General features: G+C 36.0%; 1 protein-coding gene across 2 annotated transcripts in view; it reads left to right on the top strand.

Annotated features, from left to right (window-relative positions):
* Positions 1-20,000, top strand: part of LOC133536118 (mediator of RNA polymerase II transcription subunit 13-like) — a 330,745-nt gene that overhangs the window by 181,526 nt on the left and 129,219 nt on the right. The gene's annotated exons all lie outside the window — the stretch shown is intronic.

Here is a 20,000-nt window from a genome sequence, read left to right as displayed (position 1 = left end):
GTGCCAAGCAGGGATGTAATGGGTCCCATTTTATAGTCTTTGGCGTGACTCGGCCAGGGTTTGAACTCACAACATACCGATCTCAGTGCGGACACTCTAATCCAGGGGTCACCAACGCGGTGCCCGCGGGCACCAGGTCGCCCATAAGGACCAGATGGGTCGCCCGCTGGCCTGTTCTAAAAATAGCTCAAATAGCAGCACTTACCAGTGAGCTACTCCTATTTTTAGAATTGTATTTATTTACTAGCAAGCTGGTCTAGCTTTGCTTGACATTTTTAATTCCAAGAGAGACAATTCAAATAGAATTTGAAAATGCAAGAAAATATTTTAAAGACTTGGTCTTCACTTGTTTAAAGAAATTATTATTTTTTTTACTTTGCTTCTTATAACTTTCAGAAAGACAATTTTAGAGAAAAAATAGAACCTTAAAAATGATTTTAGGATTTTTAAAACACATATACCTTTTTACCTTTTAAATTCCTTCCTTTTCTTTCCTGACAATTTAAATCGATGTTCAAGTATTTTTATTCATTTATTGTAAAGAATAATAAATACATTTTAATTTAATTCTTCATTTTAGTTTCTGTTTTTTCGACAAAGAATATTTGTGAAATATTTCTTCAAACTTATTATGATTAAAATTCCCCCAAATTATTCTGGCAAATCTAGAAAATCTGTAAATCAAATTTAAATCTTATTTCAAAGTCTTTTGAATTTCTTTTAAAATTTTTGTTCTGTAAAATCTAGAAGAAATAATGATTTGTCTTCGTTAGAAATATAGCTTGGTCCAATTTGTTATATATTCTAACAAAGTACAGATTGGATTTTAACCTATTTAAAACATGTCATCAAAATTCTAAAATTAATCTTAATCAGGAAAAATTACTAATGATGTTCCATAAATTCCATCCATCCATTTTCTACCGCTTATTCCCTTTCGGGGTCGCGGGGGGCGCTGGCGCCTATCTCAGCTACAATCGGGCGGAAGGCGGGGTACACCCTGGACAAGTCGCTACCCTGCCTTCCGCCCGATTGTAGCTGAGATAGGCGCCAGCGCCCCCCGCGACCCTGAAAGGGAATAAGCGGTAGAAAATGGATGGATGGGTTCCATAAATTATATATTTTTTTTTCCAAAAGAATTAGCTAGCTTTTTTCTTAATTTTTTTCGGTTGAATTTTGAATTTTAAAGAGTCGAAATTGAAGATAAACTATTTAAAAATTTGATTTTCATTTTTTCCGTGTTTTCTCCTCTTTTAAGCTGTTCAATTAAGTGTTTTTTTTCATCATTTATTCTCTACAAAAAACTTTCCGTAAAAAGAAAAAAAAAATGTACGGCGGAATGACAGACAGAAATACCCTTTTTATATATATATATATATATATATATATATATTTATTTATTAAAGGTAAATTGAGCAAATTGGCTATTTCTGGCAATTTATTTGTGTATCAAACTGGTAGCCCTTCGCATTAATCAGTACCCAAGAAGTAGCTCTTGGTTTTAAAAAGGTTGGTGACCCCTGTTCTAACCACTAGGCCATTGAGTAGGTAAAATTTAAGAGGGCATTCGGATTCGAACCTTGGACCTCTTGGTCTGCAGTCAAATGCTCCACCACTGACCTATACCACCTGTTGTGTTCCATAATGGTATTATCAAGCAATATGATTTTCTAAAGGGAAAATGTATATACAATAATGCAATATATTACTTTTTCAAAATATTTATTTGTACATTCTGAGTTTTAATTTTAACTATTAAGTCAAGGTATTACATTTTGGCAAACAAACCAATCAGCCAACCAATAAAGAAAAAACGCAGACAATAAAAAGAAAACATAACAAACATAAAATAGTATGCATATATAAGCGAAAGAAAGCGACAAAGGTAAAAAATGCTATTTAACACCAATCCATTTGCTACCGCTTGTCACTTTTGTAGTTGCTGGAGCCTATCTTAGCTGCATTCGGGCGGAAGGCGGCTTACACCCTGGACAAGTCGCCACCTCATCGCAGGGCCAACACAGATAGACAGATAACATTCACATTCACACACAAGGGCCAATTTAGTGTTGCCAATCAACCTATCCCCAGGTGCATGTTTTTGGAGGGAACCCACGCAGTCACGCGGAGAACATGCAAACTCCACACAGAGAGATCCCAAGCTTGGGATTGAACTCAGGAACCTTTTTATTGTGAAGCACATGCACAAATTAAGAATTGTTGTGTTGTTCATGCAGTGGTTAAACATTTAATAATTGGAGTAATTATTGAACAAGATCAAAAATAATATACACTTGCTGAAACTTTCTCATAAACACATCTAGAAGACCGTATTTTCCGGACTATAAGGTGCACTTAAAATCCTTTTTTCCCCTCAAAACTCGACAGTGTGCATTATAACCCGGTGAGCCAAATTCCGGTTTTACTTACCGACCTCAAAGCAATTTTATTCGGTATGTGATGAAATAAGTGTGACCAGTAGATGGCAGTCAAACATAAGAGATATGTGTAGACTGCACTCTGATGGCAGTACGACTCAAGTAAACAACACCAACATTTTATGTTTCATTGAAAATATAGAACATTACACACGGCCCTCAAAAATCTATCAAAATGTTTTAGTACGACATTGGTAAGCAATTGTACTGTGCTTCAACATAGTGTATAAGGTATGACATATTATCTGGTGTTTTGCAATATTATGAAAAAACAACTTTTCTTATCTTCTGGTACCTGCTGATTTAAATTTGGGATCTGCATAAATCCTGAAAATGTGCGCGCATTTATAGTCTGTGCCGACACCGTTGTCGATAAGCTTCTAGTTTTTCCTCTATCTTCTTGTTATGGGACATTCATCCGCTGCTGTTGCCATTTCGTATATAAAGTAGTGTAAAGTTCTTACTTATATCTGTCAGTAAACTCGCCATGAAAGCGCTAAAACATACCGGTGTAGTGAGTATACATTATTCACCCAAGGACTTTTAAGTTATTAGAGAGTTCCGGTGGGATGGTTTTTCACAGGACACATTTCCGTTGTTGTTTCCAGATGAGGAGATGCTGCTCCGTTATTGATTTAAGTAAAGTCTGAATGTAAGTCGGTATTGTCCTACGGTGTGTAGTAAAGCATGTTTAGCTATTCCTCGTCCTGCAGGGATGATACTTGTAAGAAACTTACTTTATTTGTCGCCATGGAGGCGAGGATTAGTCATTTAGAAGTAGCTAAAACACTGCCGACTCTAGGTGGACGTTAGCTACTAGCTAGCTATCCATGTCAAAGCACCTCTTGCTGAGCGGCTTTTCAGTGTTATATCTTCACTTTTATCGTTAGTTTTTAAGTCAAAATGAGTTCACTCTCCCTTTTTTGTCAACACAATGTGTCTGCTTGTAAGTACTCTGTGATTGTGCGCTGCCAAACATGCTCCTATGCTTGTAAAACCAGCAATGTCACGATGTCCTGCCAGTTAAAAAAAATAAAACAAGAACCAGTATTTTTTATAGTACCGATTATGATTCATTAGTATCGCGGTACTTTACTAGTACCGGTATATCGTACAACCCTACTGTGTATTTTGTGCTGTGGTTGAAAATGAAATATTTGGATTCATAAATTAATATTATAAAAATAGTATTCGCTTACTGCAATGCTATGATTAAAAAATAAAACAAATAATAATTACTTAAAAAAATATATATATCTATTTGGCCGTTTTTGGTAAATGTATCAGACTTTGGCTTTCAAACCAATCAGCAAAGAAAAGCATACACAATAATGGAAAAAAATAAAACATAATAATAAATGGACATTAAAAATAATGTATATATAAATATTAAAAGTACATTTAATAATTTTGTGTACTTTATGCATCGGTTGAAAATTAAATAATTTGATTAATTGAGGAATATTATACAAATGATATTAACTTACTGAAATGTCCTAATAAAACATTATTACAATATTATAAACAAAAAATAATTTATTTGGACATTTTGTTTTTATTTTTTATTTTTTTAGCTGCTTATAAGTCAATGTACCACATTTTGGCAATTAAGGCAATCGTGAACTTTCTAATAAATTACAAAAAATTAAAAAATATGTATTTAGAAAATGCAATATAATACAATCAGTTGATTAAAAAAATAATAGACATTTTATTTTTAGCCGTCAATGTATTACATTTTGGCAATTTAATGAACCAGCCATCAGCAAAGAAAAGCAACGACAATAAAAAAAATTAAAAACAATTGTGTTGAATAGAATAAACATAAAATAATATCTTATAAATGTAGGTTGAAAAGTTATGTATATACCACTATAATTTAGCATTTTTCTTAATTGTTGAAAATGAAATGTTTGGCTCAATCAATGAACATTATACAAACAATGTTCACTCACTGAATGGATTTAAACAACTTCAGCCTTTTCATTATTTCGTGGTTGGCACTTGTTGCTAGGCAGAATTCCTGGAGAATGATCATTTTTACTCCGAAAACCAATGCATTTTTTTTTAATGGTTAAATTGTTAAAACTAATGTAAAAAATAGTATTAGAAAGTTTTGTTTACATGATTAACTTTGTATTCAACATGAATAATTAGAAAATAAAACATAAACGCACAACACGGTGTATTCCCTTGGATACTGCAGCCCTTGACTCGAAATTTGCTATGGTCGTGCGAGAGAGCGCTAAGCATTGAGCTAAAAGCCTGAGCCGTTGGCTGGTGTGAGTTACATTAGAAATATCAGGTTTATTAGTACAATTGTCATTAAAAGACAGACAGGCCATCACAATTATTATTATTATTCCGCCACAGAGGCGAGCACAGAGCAGCACTAGCAGAGCGTCTAATTAGCAAAGTGGACGGCGGTTTGAAAGCACATGACCCTGCACTGCTGCTGCTTGGAGGAAGGAGGGGGGCGACGGCGCTGGTGGGGTCTGGTGGTCCTTGAGCACTATTGATCCAAGACCAGTCAACAAGCAAGAGCGGGGGAGAAAAAGGAAGGAAATGTGCGGCGAGAGGTCAGCGTGTGTTGTGTTGTCGCAGCTTGCCGATCAATACAAGCTTTGTTTGTTTGCCGAGTGAAGGATTGCTCCCCCTGGTGGAAGTACTGCAGTTTGTAAATGACATTTTAGCGCCCCCTGTGGATTGTGCACAGAATGCTATGAAAGACATGCCGGCATATGCATGCGATATAAATATGGTCAACGTTTTACCATCATTAGACAAATGGTTGATTACTGGCGGACAATGATGTTTTTCAACCAGTCTTGCTGAAATTTTAAAGGGGAACTGCACTTTTTTGTATTTTTTTTTTCTATCGTTTGCAACAGGGGTGTCCAAACTTTTTCCACAGACGGAAAAGCATGCAGGGGCCATTTTGATATTTTTCATTTTCAAACCATGACAAAATATATGGAATTTTTTTTTAATCCTTAGGGCTCCTGGGGAGCATAGAGGGTCTCAGTCATCCATCCATCCATGTTCTACCGCTTATTCCCTTTTGGGGTCGCGGGGGGCGCTGGCGCCTATCTCAGCTACAATCGGGCGGAAGGCAGGGTACACCCTGGACAAGTCGCCACCTCATCGCAGGGCCAACACAGACAGACTGTTGGAACTTCGTATTGTGAGGCAGACGCACTAACCCCTCTGCCACCGTGAAGCCCCCGAGCTAATGTCGCTATATCTTATATATATGGCTTCACAGATAGCGAAAATCAGGCACTTTAAAGCTTTTTTTAGGGATATTCCGGGATGGGTAAAATTTAAAAAAAAAAACGGCGAAAAATAATACGAAGGTCCTGCAGTCCTGAGTTCAAATCCAGGCTCGGGATCTTTCTGTGTGGAGTTTGCATGTTCTCCCCGTGAATGCGTGGGTTCCCTCCGGGTACTTCGGCTTCCTCCCACTTCCAAAGACATGCACCTGGGGATAGGTTGATTGGCAACACTAAATTGGTCCTAGTGTGTGAATGTGAGTGTGAATCTTGTCTGTCTATCCGTGTTGGCCCTGCGATGAGGTGGCGACTTGTCCAGGGTGTACCCCGCCTTCCGCCCGATTGTAGCTGAGATAGGCGCCAGCGCCCCCCGCGACCCCACAAGGGAATAAGCGGTAGAAAATGGATGGATGGATGGATAAAATAAGCTACTGGAAACTGTTTTTTATTGGGTATTAACCCTTCTGAAATTGTGATAATGTTCCCCCTTTAACAATCTATATACAAGAAGGAGACGAAGCAGGAGATGGCGACGGCGAGTAAGAAGAAGAAATACGCTTGCAAATTCCAAAATGAATTGAAAAAAATAATTTAATTTCATCCAGGACAGCTGGAAGGGGAAGGGGTAGGCTGCCTGCACCTCAACCCCGCTCCCCAGCCCCCATCTCCTGAATTCGAATGGCAAGTATGCAAACACTATATGGGCCACGAATAAGCGCTATTGTTCTTTTTAATTTTTATTTTGAATCCTCAATTCTTTAAAAGACTGCGCTGTTTTTCCTGCGGAACATTGTTCGGCGCGGCAATCAGTAAAAAGCTCAAACGACAAGGCCGGCGTTTAATCTAATTGCAAGACAGCGGCTGATAACATGCAGCCCATTTACATTCTGCAGCGGGCTGTTAGCCGCGTTTGTGATGAATGACGGATCATGATGCGTTAAAGCTCTATTGCACTCAGCTCGCTGCACATTTCACTTCTCTGCAGCACGCTTCTTCCCTCGGGCCATCTGTTTTTTTTTTTTGTTTGTTTTTTTTCTATCCCCCCCTCCCGATTAACAGGCATTAAATCTCAAAATGTGGCGGCTTTAGTGACGTGCTGTTGCTACAGTGACAGTGGCACAGTGTTTTTCTCCCGGTCTACATACATCATTTGTCAGGATGTCTGATTTTTTTTTTTTTTTTTTACACCATCTTTTCTTACACAATATATCTGTCACACATTGTGTTGATGCGCCGCTGCAGGAAGTCTAATGGGGGACTGCGTGTTTGCGTGTTCTACAAAAGATTAATTATAGCCGCTTTGTGAACGTTGCACGCTGGAATCAATCCTTTTAGTTCAAAGGGAACAGAATTGAGCAAATGTTTGAGTCACATTCTTTTTCATGTTTTTGTGTGTTTTAAATCATAACTTGAGAGTTTAATTTTTGATGATGTTACATTTTATTTTATTTGAGTTTACCTTACACCAGGGGTGTCAAACTCAAATACAGAGTGGGCCAAAATTTTAAACGGAACAAGGTTGAACAAATTAACCTTTTATTGGGACCCAAACAAGTTTTGCATTAAATATTGAACAAGCAAGGCTTATATAATTTTAGTAACATGCAAAATCCAGTTTCAAATAATAATAATTAAAAAAATATCAACGGCATACCAAAAAAAATTTGAATAAAAATGTTATGCCTTTTTTTTCTATTTGCAATCTTCTGAGGTAAATATGTAAAAAAATTCCACATGCTAATAATAAATTTGAAAATAAAATAATAATGAATGAAACAAACAAACATTCAAGCCTTGAAGTAGCAAGAAAAAATGCACGAATAAAACATTAATTATTGGTCGGTTTGCTGGAAGTTTCCCGGAAGAGTTAGAGCTGCAAGGGGTTCTGGGTATTTGTTCTGTTGTGTTACGGTGCGGATGTTCACCCGAAATGTGTTTGTCATTCTTGTTTGGTGTGGGTTCACAGTGTGGCGCATATTTATGACAGTGCTAAAGTTGTTTTGATAGATAGATAGATAGATAGATAGTACTTTATTGATTCCTTCAGGAGAGTTCCTTCAGGAAAATTAAAATTCCAGCAGCAGCGTACAGAGTTGAGATCAATTTAAAAAAAAAGGAGAAAGTAAATAATGGGGGTTTAAAAGGAAACAAAATAGAGAAATATTACAAAAAGAATAAAAGCAATGGGAATAACAATATAACAGTAAAATAAGAATATAACAAGACAAAGTAGGCAGTAGTGACCATGTTATGAAAACGTATTGCACTGTTCTTCTTCTTATATTTATATAGCGCTTTTCTCTAGTGACTCAAAGCGCTTTACTTAGTGAAACCCAATATCTAAGTTATATTTAAACCAGTGTGGGTGGCACTGGGAGCACGTGGGTAAAGTGTCTTGCCCAAGGACACAACGGCAGTGACCAGGATGGCGGAAGCGGGAATCGAACTTGCAACCCTCAAGTTGCTGGCACGGCTGCTCTACCAACCGAGCTATACGTTTTGCATCCCCTGTCATCCTAATGCCCCCCGTCCCAGAGAGGAGTTGTACAGTCTAATGGCGTGTGGGACAAAGGAGTTCTTGAGTCTATTAGTCCTGCACTTGGGATGAAGCAGTCTAGCACTGAACAGGCTCCTCTGGCTACTGATAACGCTATGCAGAGGGTGACTGGTATCATCCAGGATGATGTTTAAACGGCCACCCTCAGTGTGACCTGTATGGCTGTTCACCAAGTATGCCTTGCATTCGCTTGTGCGTGCGTGCGTGTGTGTGTGTGTAAAAGCCACAAATATTATGTGACACGCTGTTAGTATGGAGGAAAAGCGGACGTGACGACAGGTTGTAGAGAACGCTAAAGGCAGTGCCTTAAATGCACGCCCCCAATATAGTTGTCCAGGTGGAAATCGGTAGAAATTTGGGAGAATGGTTGCCCCGGGAGATTTTCGGGAGCGGCACTGAACTTCGGGAGTCTACCGGGAAAATTAGGAGGGTTGGCAAGTATGAGTATTAGCGGTGAATGCGGTGTTACAGCGGCACCGACGCTGTATAACACCGGCGGGCCAGCTCTAATGATAAATTGATATTGCCTCAAGGGCCAAATTAAATTACACGGCGGGCCAGAGTTTGACGCCCATGCCAAACTCAAACTCATTTTATATCGGGGAACACATGGAGAAAAATCTACTCCCAAGTGGGCCGGACTGGTGAAATCACGGCACGATAACCTAAAAATAAAGACAACTTCAGATTGTTTTATTTGTTTAAAGATAGAACAAGCACAAATGTACAAATCATAATGTTGTTGATTTTTCTTGTTATCTATATTTTCTGAATAAATTAATAAATAATTTAATAAAAATATTGAATCCATCAAGATAATAAAATTGTGTCAACATTAAATTACAGTAAGTTATTTATGTAGTTTGATCATTTTCCTCGACTGATGTACTATAACATCATGTGGTTTATTTTGTCCATGTGTCCTCTCATGACTTTTTACCATGAATTGATTGACGTTGACCCCGACTTAAGCAAGTTGAAAAACGTATTCAGGTGTTATCATTTACTGGTCAATTGTACGGAATATATGCTGTACTGTACAATCTACTAATAAAAGTTTCAATCAATCAATCAATACGGATACAAATAATTGTTATTGCGACATCCAGTGGACACATTTAGAACAGTTTTTTAATTCGTTCAAAATTAATTTTCATACTTAGCAAACTCATCCCGCGGGCCGGATAAATGCTGTCCCTCGGGTCGTACGTTTGACACCGATGCCTTACACGGATTGTTTGTTTTTTTCCCAGGAAATTTAGTGGTGTAAAAATTAAATGATGCCCTGTGGGATACATTGTGGTCGTCTTCAACGTAATTCTTTAAAATGTACCACATTCGTTATTAGAATGTTTTTATTTTTATAAGAATAATCATTAATAATATCAATATTTTATTTCATGTTTCTAATGTTTATACCCTACATTTGGGCATTACTATCATTAATAATAATACTTTGTGTTAATAATATTAGCATTTTATTTTATGTTTCTAATGTTTATACCCTAAATATGGTAATTAATATAATTAATAATATTAATAATATTTTATGTTAATATTAATAACACTTGATTTCTTGCTTTATTGTTTATACCATAAATTTGGGCACAACTATCAATAATAATAATAATAATACTTTGTGTTATTAATATTTTATTTTATGTTTTCTAATGTTTGTACCCTAAATATGGTCATTCCTAACATTAATAATACTGTCAATAATAATATTAACATTTTATTTTATGTTTTCTAATGTTTATACCCTAAATATGGTCATTCCTATCATTATTAATAGCAATAATACTTAGTGTTAACAATTCTATTAAGATTTAATTTTATGTTTCTAATGTTTATACTCTAAATTAGGTCATTCCTATCATTAATAATAATAATAATACTTAGTGTTAATAATAATATTACCATTTTATTTCATGTTTCTGTTTTTACCCTAAATTTGGGCATTACTATCATAAATAATAATAATTTGTGTTAATAATAATATTAACATTTTATTGTATGTTTTCTAATGTTTATACCCTAAATATCCTATCATTATTAATAGCAATAATACTTAGTGTTAACAATACTATTAACATTTTATTTTATGTTTCTAATGTTTATACCCTAAATATGCTCATTCCTATCATTATTAAAAGCAATAATACTTAGTGTTAACAATACTATTAACATTTTATTTTATGTTTCTAATGTTTATACTCTAAATTAGGTCATTCCTATCATTAATAATATTAATAATACTTAGTGTTAATAATGTTACCATTTTATTTTATGTTTCTAATGTTTTTACCCTAAATTTGGACATTACTATCATGAATAATAATACTTTGTGTTAATAATATTAACATTTTATTTTATGTTTTCTAATGTTTATACACTAAATATGCTCATTCCTATCATTATTAAAATAAATAATACTTAGTGTTAACAATACTATTAACATTTTATTTTATGTTCCTAATGTTTATACTCTAAGGTCATTCCTATCATTAATAATATTAATAATACCTAGTGGTAATAATAATATCACCATTTTATTTCATGTTTCTAATGTTTTTACCCTAAATTTGGGCATTACTATCATAAATAATAATACTTTGTGTTAATGATAATGACTTTTTATTTTGTTTTATTGTTTATACCCTAAATTTGGGCATAACTATTAATAATAATAATAATACTTTGTGTTATTATTAATACAATTTTATGTTTTGTAATGTTTATACCCTAAATATGGTAATTCCTAACATTAATGATATTAATAATACTTTGTGTTAAAAATAATATTACCATTTTATTTTATGTTTCTAATGTTTTTACCCTAAATTTGGGCATTACTACCATAAATAATAATACTTTGTGTTAATAATATTAACATTTTATTGTATGTTTTCTAATGTTTATACCGTAAATATCCTATCATTATTAATAGCAATAATACTTAGTGTTAACAATACTATTAACATTCTATTTTATGTTCCTAATGTTTATACTCTAAATTAGGTAATTCCTATCATTAATAATATTATTAATACTTCGTGTTAATAGTAATATTTTATTTTATGTTTCTAATGTTTATACCCTAAATATGGGCATAGAATTACTATGAAAGTGTATCAGGATAACCTTTTTCCACATTTTTATTGTAAAAAGCAAAGATCCAAAATAAACAAATTTAAAATACAAAATAAAACACTGAAATTATTGATATTGATGTTATATAATATTGACTCCATATCCTGTGTGTAACATTTACGTGATGATTATCATAATTATTATTGATTTGTTTAGCACTATTGTATAGGAAAGATGCCAAAAAGACGCAGATGGAACATCTATATCCATAAAAAGCGTATAATTGTGTGCTCATATTAACAGTAGAGCACGTTTACAAACAATGAGGTCAATTTTGAACACTGTTGCATTGATTTTGGTGGTGATTTATGGCAAGGTTTGCAGAGATCTATATTAGAGACCGGGGGCATCCAGTGGAGCTGCCTGTGGAGACTGGGTGATGGTGGGCAGGAGGGGGGGAAGGTTGTGCGGCGGGGACGGGGAAGTTGGTCTTTTTAAGCGATGTAAGGGGGGGGGGGCTATCGGGAGAGCGGTGAGAAGAGCTAATGAGCTGGATTTGCCGGAGACTTGGCATTCTGCTCATCTTCTCTGCTGCATTACAGCCAGCGAGCTTCCTGTCTGCAGCCTCCAGCAGGAGTAAATGAGCGCTGGGTGGGTTGGAGGAGGAGGAGGAGGAGGTGGTGGTGGAAGTGTGTTGGAAGCAAAAGAACAGAGGAAGGAGGAGGGAGGAGGAGGAGGGAAGGGACCAGTGTTGAAATTGAATGCCAGGACGCCATGTTCTCACCGGCTGCGTTTCCATGGCGACCTGGGCCAATTCTGGCGAGTAAGGAAATTTCATTGACTCTGTTAAGAAGAGTGGCGGAAAATATTAACACCGAGCACAATGAAGCCGAGATGGGGAAGGAAGTCAAACCATTCACAATATGTCTTTAGATATATTCATATTAGATATATGTTTATGTCAATTTTACTTCTCTTTTTGTTATTTCACATTGTTTGCTACAAATACTACTGTGCGATGATAATGTTTTACTCCCTTATTTATCGGCCAATGCAAACTCCAATACCTTTACTATTAGTGAAGTGAAGTTAATTATATTTATATAGCGCTTTTTCTCTAGTGCAGGGGTCGGGAACCTTTTTGGCTGAGAGAGCCATGAAAGCCAAATATTTCAAAATGTATTTCCGTGAGAGCCATATCATATTTTTTAACACTGAATACAACTAAATGTGTGCATTTTTAAGTAAGACCAACATTTTTTGAGTATAATAAGTCTCTTATTCTTTTTAATAACATTGTTATTCTGAAGCTAACCAATAATAAATCAAATGTCATGTCTGTTGATCATGTTTTTGTTTGGCCATGTGATGTTTGTCCTTTGGACTCTTTAAATTCCTGTTTTTTTTCACTCCCCTGTCTGGTTTCCTTGGTTACTCATTTTGTCCACCTGTCTCTGGTGGACAAAATGCCCGCTCACCTGCTTCCCGAGCACTAATCAGAGGCAGTATTTAAGCTCGTCTTTGCCAGTCAGTCGCCCTGTGCTGACTTGTTTCATGCCTTGCCATAGTTCCGTGCTTCGTGCCATGCCAAGTAAGTTTTGTTTGATTTATGTTCTTAGTCTGTTTATGCGTTAGCTTTGTCCCTTAGCCCAAGTTGTGCCTCCGCTGTGAGCGATTTTTGTTTGTATATTTTTTTAGTTAAAATTAAATCATGTTTTTACCTAAATGCCATGTCCCGAGTAGTCCGTCTGCCTTCCTGGGAGAACGACCCCGCAGTAAGCTGCGACCCCCCCCCATCGTGACATAAAATACTTTTTACCATTAATGCGACTTCTTGAACAGGTGCGGTAGAAACGGATGGATGTAATTAAATCAATCAATCAATCAATCAATGTTTACTTATATAGCCCTAAATCACTAGTGTCTCAAAGGGCTGCACAAACCACTACGACATCCTCGGTAGGCCCACATAAGGGCAAGGAAAACTCACACCCAGTGGGACGTCGGTGACTATGATGACTATGAGAACCTTGGAGAGGAGGAAACCAATGGATGTCGAGCGGGTCTAACATGATACTGTGAAAGTTCAATCCATAATGGATCCAACACAGTCGCAAGAGTCCAGTCCAAAGCGGATCCAACACAGCAGCGAGAGTCCCGTTCACAGCGGAGCCAGCAGGAAACCATCCTAAGCGGAGGCGGATCAGCAGCGCAGAGATGTCCCCAGCCGACACACAGGCAAGCAGTACATGGCCACCGGATCAGACCGGACCCCCTCTACAAGGGAGAGTGGGACATAGGAGATGCATGAGAATGTTTTGTATTTTGCACGTTATTTTTAGCACTATGATTACCAGCGAAATTATTCATAATTATCGCGTTAAGCAATGTCAGCTAAGATTTATCCGTGAGCCAGATGCAGTCATCAAAAGAGCCACATCTGGCTCTAGAGCCATAGGTTCCCTACCCCTGCTCTAGTGACTCAAAGCGCTTTACATAGTGAAACCCAGTATCTAATTTTTTACATATAAACCAGTGTGGGTGGCACTGGGAGCAGGTGGGTAAAGTGGCTTGCCCAAGGACACAACGGCAGTGACTAGGATGGCGGAAGCGGGAATCGAACCTGCAACCCTCAAGTTGCTGGCACGGCCGCTCTACCAACCGACCTATACCGCCCCCCCAATTACAAATGATAAACGAGTTTATAGAGCAGGGGTAGGGAACCTATGGCTCTAGAGCAGGCGTGTCAAACTCAAATGCAGAGTGGGCCAAAATTTAAAACTGAACGAAGCCGTGGGCTGAGGTTGAACAAATTAATCCTTTTAATAAGGACCCATACAAGTTTTGCATTGAATATTGACCAAGCAAGGCTTATATAACTTTATAATGACATGCAAAATCGAGTTTTAAATAATAATAATTAAAAATATCAATGGCGTATCAAATAAAATAAAAATACAAATTGAATGCCTCTTTTCGGCAGCGGGTTTGAGTTGGGGCGGGGTTTGCTGGTAGCGGGGGTGTATATTGTAGCGTCCCGGAAGAGTTAGTGATGCAAGGGGTTCTGGGTATTTGTTCGGTTGTGTTTATGTCGTGTTACGGTGCGGATGTTCTCTCGAAATGTGTTTGTCATTCTTGTTTTCTGTGGGTTCACAGTGTGGCGTATATTTGTAACAGTGTTAAAGTTGTTTATACGGCCACCTTCAGTGTGACCTGTATGGCTGTTGACCAAGTATGCCTTGCATACACTTGTGTGTGTGTGTACGAGCCGCATATAATAATAATAATGATGGATTAGATTTATATCGCGCTTTTTCTATTGTTAGATACTCAAAGCGCTCACAGAGAAGTTGGAACCCATCATTCATTCACACCTGGTGGTGGTAAGCTACATCAGTAGCCACAGCTGCCCTGGAGTAGACTGACGGAAGCGTGGCTGCCAGTTTGCGCCTACGGCCCCTCCGACCACCACCAATCATTCATTCATCAATCATTCACCAGTGTGAGCGGCACCGGGGGCAAGGGTGAAGTGTCCTGCCCAAGGACACAACGGCAGCGATTTGGATGTCAATAGGTGCGAAGCGAACCTGCAACCCTCAGGTTTCTGGCACGGCCGCTCTACCCACTACGCCATGCCGCCCCTAAATATATATAAATATATATTTAAAATATATATAAATATATATTATGTGAGTGGGCCGGCACGCTGTTTGTATGGAGGAAAAGCGGACGTGGCGACATGTAGAGAACGCCAAAGGCAGTGCTTTTACGGCCCGCCCCCAATATTATTGTCTGGGTGAATATCGGGAGAAATTCAGGAGGGGCACTGAACTTCGGGAGTCTCCCGGGAAAATCGGGAGGGTTGACGAGTGTGAGTATTAGTGGTGAATGCGGTGTTATAGCGGCGGGCCAGCTCTAATGTTAATTTGATATTGCCTCAAGGGCCAAATGTAATTACACGGCGGGCCAAATTTGGCCCGCGGGCCAGAGTTTGACACCCATGCTCTAGAGCCAGATGACTGCATCCGGTTCTCGGATAAATCTGAGCTAATACTGCTTAACACAATAAGTAATGACTAATTCCACTTGTAATCAAAGTGTTAAAAATAACGTTCAAAATATTAAACATGCTCATGCATTTGAATCCATCCATCCTTTTTCTACCATACTTGTTCAAGAAATTGCATGATATATTTATTATTGGGGTTTTTTAGGGCTTGCCCTCCTGGGGGTTCTTCAGACCACCAAGCACCGACATGAGAGCCTGTTTCAGGGTTACGATATTTTTTTTATTTTTCAATAAGTCTCTCAGTTGCTTTCCAGCAATTGTCTTTTTCTCCAAACCTGTCTCTCCTCCCGGCTGCTGCTTATAACAGAGCGACAGGTGATTAGATAACAAGGCCCAGCTTCGCCATCTACGCACCCGTCGCTGATTTCGAGGCCGGTCCTGGCACACCCCGCTTCGCTGCAGGCCCGCAGGCCACGCCCCTCCACACTTAGCTTCAGAATATCAACGTTATTACAAAGAATACGAGACCTATTATATTCTAGTAATGTTGGTCTTACTTAAAAATCCACGAGTTTAGTTGTGTTTAGTGTTGAAAAAAAAAATGATATGGCTCTTACGAAAATACATTTTAAAATATTTGGATTCTTGGCTCTCTCAGCCAAAAAGGTTCCCGACCCCTGGTATAGAGTGTACATTTGTACAGAGTGTACAAAGTGTACATTGTACAGAGAAGGGGTCACCAACCTTTTTGAAACAAAGAGCTACTTCTTGGTTACTGATTAATGCGAAGGGCTACCAGTTTGATACACACTTAAATAAATTGCCAGAAATAGCCTATTTGATCAATTTACCTTTAACTCTGTTATTATTAATAATTAATGATATTTATCTTTGTGGAAACACTGATCATCTTAAGATTTATCCCAATAAATATATAGAGTAACAGATAAATATCAATATGCAACACTTTATTTTAATATTTTCTCTAAGTGCACATTTTTCCAATTGAACATTTTCAAAATCAGCACTTCAAAGACTGTCTTGTGAAATCACAATATCCGATTTTAACTAGCTAGCCACTAACGTTTTTTTGAATTACTTTGCACCATGTTTGTACAAATAATAACTCATGTAAAATACAAAAGTCAACTCTCAAATTTTTAGATAAATCATGTCACACTTTGAACTGTACACCAAATCTGTTATCTGTTTCTTTGTCAGTTAGTGGGAAGCCTGGGATTGCTGAGTCTTGCAGGTGTGCATCAGTAAGGTGTGTTCTGTGTTTGTTCTTGATGAAGTTCATGTCAGAAAAGGCTTATACACAAAGAAAAGTTGAACCAAACAGGCTTGCAACCTTCATAGCTGCTGCGCATACACCGCTGTACTTTTCTGTGGCAACAAGGCACCAAAGGTTTGGTGCAGCCTGGTGGGATTTAAATGTTAAATTGTCAGGAAAGAAGAGGAAGGAATATAAAAAGGTAAAAAGGTATATGTGTTTAAAAATCCTAAAATCATTTTTAAGGTTGTATTTTTACTCTAAAATTGTCTTTCTGAAAGTTATAAGAAGCTAAGTAAAACAATAAATTAATTCATTTAAACAAGTGAAGACCAAGTCTTGAAAATATTTTCTTGGATTTTCAAATTCTCTTTGAGTTTTGTCTCTCTTAGAATTAAAAATGTTGAGCAAAGCGAGATCAGCTTGTTAGTAAATAAATACAATTTAAAAAATAAAAGCAGCTCACTGGTAAGTGTTGCTATTTGAGTTATTTTTAGAACAGGCCAGCGGGCGACTCATCTGGTCCTTACGGGTGTATAAGGTAAGACAGATTATCTGGTGTTTTGTTACACAATATTATGCAAAATAAACTTTTCTTACCTTCTGATCTGTATTTGGGATCTGCATAAATCCTGAAAAATTGCGCGCATCCGCTTTTGTAGTCCATAAGCTTTTCTCAATCATCTTATGGGACATTCATCCCCCGCTTTTGCAATTTTCTAATATATAGTAGTGTAAAGTTTTTACTTATTTATGTCAGTAAACCCGAAATGAAATGGCTAAGTGACATTTATAAACTGTTAGCATGCTAACACTAAAGTGCTAACTTTTTTTTTTGCTAAATGTACTCTTTTTTTTTTTTTTTTCTCTATTTCCCCAGCCTTACACCTTAATAATAATAATAATAATAATAATAAAGAATTACATTTGTAACGCACTTTACATTTACACTTTATAGGCGCCATGGCGTAATGGGTAGAGCGGCCGTGCTAGAAACCTGAGGGTTGCAGGTTCGCACCCCACCTCTTGACATCCAAATCGCTGCCGTTGTGTCCTTGAGCAGGACACTTCACCCTTACCCCCGGTGCCGCTCACACTGGTGAATGAATGATGAATGGTGGTGGTCGCAGGGGCCGTAGGCGCAAACTGGCCTCCACGCTTCTGTCAGTCTACTCCAGGGCAGCTGTGGTTCTGAATGTAGCTTACCACCACCAGGTGTGAATGAACGATGGGTTCCAACTTCTCTGTGAGCGCTTTGAGTATCTAATAATAGAAAAGCGCTATATGAAATCTATTACTATTATTATTATTATTATTACATTTGTTAAAATCTCAAAGTGCTGCAATGTATAAAAAATAAATAAATAAAAAAGGGTAAATAATAAAAATAGAAAGTTCGAATATATGGAGTCATAACTTGGTATATGACACAAGCTAACTATTATCATGCTCACGTGAGCTTGCTTGCATGCTAAATATTTTTTTAGTTATTAGTTTTATTATAAATTTGAATAATAAGTATGATAATTCTTATTACAATTATCGATATTATGATTTTAGTAATGTTAATTTATTATATCAGTAATCCCAATGTTTATATTTGATTCATATTTATTTTGATTCATTTACTCATTCATTCACTACTTGAAAAACATGGATGGATTAATACACAACATATATAAAAATGATTAAATATTTATCAAATAATGTGTATACTATATCAAGTGATAATAATTATTATAGTCAATATTATATTAGTAAAACTAATATTGATGATATTGGGAATAATAATGGTAACAATAATCATAATTGTAGTATAATAGTAATATTTAGTAATAAAAGAAGAAGTATACTATTATTAATAATATTGATAATAATTAGGTTTTTAATGTTTATACCCTTAATTTGGGCATCACTATCATTAATAATATCAATGATAATTAGTTTTAATAATAATATTAATGTTTTCTTTTATGTTTATAAAGTGTATACCCTAAATTTGGGCATTACTATCATTAATAATATTAATAATTAGTGTTGATAAATATATTAACGTTTTATTACGTTTTTCTAATTTTTATACCCTAGATATGGCCATCCTATAATTAATAATATTAATAATACTTAGTGTTGATAATAATATTAACATTTTATGTTTGTAATGTTTATACCCTAAATATGGTCATTCCTGTTGTTATTAATTTTAATAATACTTAGTGTTAATAACAATATTAACATTTTATGTTTCTAATGTTTATACCCTACATATGGTCATTCCTATCATTATTAATAATAATACTTGGTGTTAATATTAATATTTTATTTTATGTTTCTAATGTTTGTTCCCTAAATATGGGCATTACTATCATTAATAATATGAATAATAATTAGTCTTGATAATAATATTAACATATTTTATGTTTATAATATGTATACCCTAAATTTGGGCATTACTATCATTAATAATATTAATAATAATTAGTGTTAATAATAGTTTTAACATTTTATTTTATGTTTCTAATGTTTATACCCTAAATATTGTCTTTCCTATCATTAATAATATTAATAATACTGAGTGTTAATAATAATTTTAACATTTTCTTTCATGTTTGTAATGTTTATACCCTAAATACGGGCATAGAATTACTATGAAAGTGTATCAGGATAACCTTTTTTTCAATTTTTTATTGTAAAAGCTCAGATCCAAAATAAAAAAACAAAAATACAAAATAAAACACTGAAATTATTAACATTGATGTTATATAATGTAAACTATTTATGCTGTGTGTAACATTTACATGATGATTATCATAGTTATTGATTTGTTTAGCACTATTGCATAGGAAAGATGCCAAAAGACGCAGATGAAACATCTATATCCGTAAAAAGCGTATAATTGTGTGCTCATATTAACAGTAGAACATGTTTACAAAAGTATGATAATTCTTATTATTCTTATAAATATAATATTTGTCACACATGGACTATGACTTGGACTATGGGATAGTTTGTTTCTCCAATGCAAAGGGAAATTTGCACGAGCCAGACGTGAACGTGAGTACATTTTTATTTAATGATCTAGTAAACTAAACAAAGGGTGCGCACGATGGCGGAGAACACATTTGGCTTAATGAATAAACAAAAGACTAGCACCAAGGCTACAAACTATAAACGTGAAACACAATAACTTGCACTGTGGCATTAATAGCAAACCAAAAACTTACATGGCATGGCATGGCATGAAGCAGTTGAGGAATATGCATGGCACGGCATGAAAGGAGTTGAAGGGTAGGGTGGGAAGTTGGCAGGCCGACTACTTGGTAACTCTGGCTTAAATACTAGGCTATGAAAATTA

This window comes from Nerophis ophidion, linkage group LG17 (genome assembly GCF_033978795.1).
Source record: "Nerophis ophidion isolate RoL-2023_Sa linkage group LG17, RoL_Noph_v1.0, whole genome shotgun sequence".
Lineage (NCBI taxonomy): Eukaryota > Metazoa > Chordata > Actinopteri > Syngnathiformes > Syngnathidae > Nerophis > Nerophis ophidion.
Note: the sequence above shows the minus strand (reverse complement) of the source record. Positions and strands in the feature narration are given on the sequence as shown.